Source organism: Canis lupus, chromosome 29 (genome assembly GCF_048164855.1).
Source record: "Canis lupus baileyi chromosome 29, mCanLup2.hap1, whole genome shotgun sequence".
Taxonomy (NCBI): Eukaryota; Metazoa; Chordata; class Mammalia; order Carnivora; family Canidae; genus Canis; species Canis lupus.
Genome location: NC_132866.1, coordinates 13,385,315 through 13,390,277, shown reverse-complemented (window position 1 = coordinate 13,390,277; position 4,963 = coordinate 13,385,315). Strand labels below are relative to the sequence as shown.

General features: G+C 46.6%; 1 long non-coding RNA gene across 1 annotated transcript; it reads left to right on the top strand.

Annotated features, from left to right (window-relative positions):
* The first annotated feature begins 739 nt into the window (after positions 1 to 739).
* On the top strand, positions 740 to 3,664 carry LOC140620544 (uncharacterized). The gene is made up of 3 exons (XR_012020303.1): positions 740 to 929; positions 1,293 to 1,408; positions 3,309 to 3,664. It is a non-coding gene; the product is annotated as an uncharacterized lncRNA (long non-coding RNA).
* The last annotated feature ends 1,299 nt before the right edge of the window (positions 3,665 to 4,963 follow it).

Genomic DNA, 4,963 nt, shown 5'->3' with positions numbered 1-4,963 from the left:
CATATCCAAGGGCTCCTTAGGTTCAAACCCTCCTTTGTGGAGGGAGGAAAGCAGCCCATGAAAGAGGTAGTGACTCACCGAGGGTCATGTGGATCATCAGTGAGACAGCTGGGAGCAGTCCCCCCCCACTCCCCTGCTCCCCTCTCCATCCTCCTGGGTCAGTGCTCTTGCTCAGCCCGTGGGAACAAGCAACCACCACCCTCATAAAAATGAAGGCTTTCTTAAGAGATGTGTTTGATTCACTTCAAAGGTCACTGGTGCTCACTTTTCCCCCTCTGATTTGGCCACAGCCAATGTTTACCCTGCAAAAGTGAAATTAGATCCAGAGTGGTTCCTGCTTGTCTTACAAGGTCTACACGTCTTCAGCTTTGGCCTCTGTGACTTCCTCTTGGCTTGGCCCTCACTGGGGCTACTTTGAGCACAGCTTCTGTGTGGGGAGGAAGACCCTTGTGCGGAGGGGTTCACATTGAATGTCACATTGAATGGGAGCTTGGAAAAGGCGTGTATCTCCAATACTGTCTGGCTATTTGTTTCACCTCATTTCAGTTGAAGGACAGAGAAAATCAGTCTTGTCAAGCACACTCACAGGCAAGGCCAGCATCTGTTTATGACATAATGTAATTTCCACATCACCCAGGAAGGAGGGCTCAGGGTGGCTCTGATGGGGCCGTTCTCAGAGCGGGAGGCCACCCCGTGCTGGGCACAGGACCAGGAACTTGACAGCTATTTTGGTTGTGTGTGTGTGTGTGTGTGTGTGTGTGTGTGTTTTAAGATTTTATTTATTTATTCATGGGAGACACAGAGAGAGGCAGTGACATAGACAGAGAGAAGCAGGCTCCCTGTGGAAAGCCTGATGCGGGACTCTATCCCAGGAATCCCAGGATCACGCCCTGAGCCAACGGCAGATGCTCAAACACTGAGCCACCCAGGTGCCCCTATTTTGGTTGTTTTTAATGTTTAATTTTTTTTTTTTTTTTGCGTTATAAAAATAGTCAAACATACACAAAGTAGAAATAATAGTATAACGAACCTCCATACACCTCACTTGGATTCAACGTTTATAAAGATCTTGCTAAATATGATTTTTAACTTTTATTTGGTGTATAATGTATATAGAGAACCATTGGTAGGTCAATGAGTTTTGCCCAAAATTACACCCATGGAATCGCCACTCAAATCAAGTTACAGAACATTTTCAGTACTCTAGAAAGTTTCCTGGTGCTCTTTTCCACTTGTCATTTTTCACTTGTTTTTATTCATTTCAATTTCCATTCTTATTTTTATCACCACAGATTAGTTTTGCCTGTTCTTGAAACTGATGCCCATGGACTCCTCCCCCCACTCTATTTTTGCTGAATTATTTTAAAGCAAACCCCAGATCTTATGTTACTTCGTCTCTACATGATTTGTAAGTATCTCTGAAAGCATTTTCTTACATAATCACAAAGCCAATGAGATTATGTAAAAAGTCTTCATAATAAGTGGCTGTGATTATCTCGGTTTCACAGGTGAGTGCTTAGACTCAAGGAGGTGGGAAAATTTGCCTAAGGTCAGTCACCACCCAGGAAGTAGCTGGTGGAGGGGGCAGTCTGTTGGCCCAGTATAGGACCCCAGCAAAGGAGCTTGCTGCCTCTGGGGAACAAGAAAGGCTGGACCCTTTCTTTCGGGCCCCCCCAGCACATGGCTGTCCAGAAATGCACACCCAGTGACCCTTTGAGCACACCTACCCGCATACAAACTCACACCAGTGTGTTTTACAAAGGCTGCCTGTAGCCTCTGGCTTCCCCTCTTTAGAGACAGAGGGAAGGGACCGCTCAGGCCTCCAGTGGCTACACATACTCAGAGGCAGAAGTGTTCAAAAGCCACTGAGAGCTTCCCATTCGCCAGGATCTAGACCTCTGAAAGGGGCTACATTAAGCTAAATAATCAAAATGCAGAAAAGACCCCTGCCTTTAAGATTTCAGATCATATTTGCAAACAAGTTCTCGTAATTCACAAACTCACATGGATAATACAGCAACAACAACAACAATAACAATAACAACTAGAACCCACAGCAATCTGTTCCTTCAGGAGGCAAATCTAAGAGTATTTCCACATACCTCCTCCCTTCCCCGCCCTGAAACCAAGCAAAGAACTCACCAGGAGCAAACAACTTACTGTAAGCCTGAATCAACTCCTAGTAATTAGGATTTTATTCAATCTCATAAACTGTAGGGTCCGCGTAGCAACTAGGGAAGCCAGACTTCAATGTTCTCACAACTCAAACCCTATGTCCTTCCCAGAGGACGTATTGGTAAAAACAGCCTTATTGTTTGTTCCTAAAACAGAGCTGTATGGAGCTATTTAAATGGATATGAATTTTCTGCAGAAATGCATTTATCAGTTACTTAGAATCCTCAACTCCCCCATCATGATCTTGTCTGTTCTCCACATTATGGGCCAGTGAAGTACAAGGTTTTCTAACTGTGTTTCTTTTCTAGATACAGAGTTCAAAAGAAGGACTGAGGGATGGGATGTGGGGAGGGGGCTAGAGGGGATGATTGAAACTCAGCATCCCTTCCTCACATGAAGCTCCTTCATAACTTGTTTTACATACTAAACTTCTATATAAGATTGCTTTTGGAAAACCACTGGCCTCATGGGTCCTCTCTTTTTCTGGCACGTGAGGTGCTAAGGAAATCACCACAAGGATGTATCATTACCTACATTGTCAGCACCCTGTAGGGCTGGGAAGGGGCCCTGGGTCCTACAATTGTAGATTGGGGTCTGATGCTCATGCACGTGTCACCTGGTGCTGTTTTCTCCCTTCCCCATTCCCCGTGACTTCTTGAGTATCCTGAGAGGGAAAGTGCAATTTTAAATGGGAACTAGCAATACATGGAGGCTTGAGAGGCCATAAAAAGTTCTTTATCTCCTCCAACTACTTCCCCTTGTCCTCATTATTATTACAAAATACATGCTGTTTGGAAAATTAGTAAAATACAGAAAAGTGGATAAAATACAGAAAAGTGGAGACCAAAAAGCTTTCATCACCCACTGCCTACAGGTAAGGAGGTATATTTTCATCTTCAAAATTTAAAAATGCATTTTGACATAGCTTAGGTCACACAGTATGTACACCTTTGTACTCTGCTCTTTTCAAATACAAGCATTTTTACTGACTGTGTAATATTCCATTGTTGGATTGTGTCAAATTTCCACCCAAGTGGGACTTTGTAGGAAGATTTCCTTTCCTATAAAAATGTCTTTCAACTATTCTTAACCTTTCACCAGAGAACTCTCTCCTCTCTCTCTCTCTCTGACAGGAATCAAGGAGTGCTTACATTTTAGACATAGCCCATGCTCACCATGATGGAGGAGCCAGCCACAAAAAATACCAGCTAAGAATGGACTTATTATAAATTCTAACACAAGGACTATTCATGTGGAGTGCAGCAAGTGCAAGGCTGAGCTCTGTGACCCAGAGACGTACTCTTGAGTTCTCCCCATTTAGTGGTGCAGAAATATCTCTGCCTCTTGCTTCTTTGCAATACATCACCTCCTGGGAGCAGGTTCAGGCTTACTGCCCTCTCCCCTCATTAGTCATATGTGTGCTACGGGCTCTCGAGCCTTTCCCAAACCTTTCTTATCCCACCCTTCCCCAAAAGGGTTCCTGCCTCTCCCTGAGCCACCAGAATCCATGTTCTAATATACAGCACTATGGAATGTAATGCCAAAAAAGGAATGACTGAAATAGTTGTTGGACACCATCCCTGCACAAGGCATTGTGCCAAGGCATTATACATATGAGATTTTATTTAATCCTCCTGGCCACCTTATGAGGCAGGAATTGTTCTGTCCACTTTGCAAATGAGGAAAGTGAGCCTTAGAGGGAGCTTGAATTACTTGCTCAAGAACTAGGAACCCACCTTCCTGCTTTGGGGCCCCTGGCTCGCACGCCAGCCTCTTGGCCTTGATTTCAGCTGCATGACTTCTTTGCTTTGGCCTGTCCCTCCCCCCTCACCATGATTCTGTGTGCAGCAAAGGCAGGCAGGACTTCGATCCACCTGCCCCTGGCTGGACCAGCAATACCTCCTCCCAGGCCTTCTTGGCACCAAGGTCGAGAAGCATCATTGCTCCCCGCTCCCCAAGAAGACCTCATGATCTCCCCCAGAAACTGATGGCATGCAGAGAAATGGGGCATGAAGAATTCTCTGGAGACAGGGCCTTTTATTTTATTTCATTTCACAAACACAATGAAAAAAAAAAAATCTTGCTAATAGGATTGCCAACTCAGCAGGCCTAGGCAAGCTATTCCAAGTAAATATAAAGCATCCCGGCACACCTTGAGATTGATGACAAGTCAGGAACAATGACAGGAAACCAGAAATTAATCAGAAGAGTTGCCTTTCATGAGAGGGCGGGGGTGGGGAGAAAGTGCAAGAGCGAGGGTACAACCACCACGACCAGCTCCTGTTGATTTTGAGCCGTGGCTCTTGGGCCCCCACAGCTCCCAGGAGCAAAGGAAGCGGCCACGTGGCTCCCCAGGCTGCCTGCGTGCTCGCCGCTCTGACCACACTGATCTCTCCTCCCCACCGGGGAAGTGCACACCCTGTAGACAAGGAACTTCCCCTGATCCAGGTGTGATAAACCCTCTGTGGTCCTGGGCCTGGCCCTGGAGGCCTCACTGGGCCAAAAGGGGCCCGTCTTTTCTAATCTCGGCCTAGCACCAGCGGCTCTGACTTGGGGCTGATGAACCCCAGCCAGCTTCTGAGCTGCTAGCTGCCATCTCCTGGGTTGGGCTGATCTCGTGTTCATGTTCCACATGTCAAAGTCTAATCTCTCACCTTGCCAGGCAGCTGGCTTCTGTGAGGGCCCTGGTGAGTGAGTGGGTTGGAGTCAGAGGACAGTGGCCCAGAAGCACAGTGGGTCCCTCTCCCAGTGGCCCCGAGAACCACAGCGGGCTGCATCTGCAGGCGGT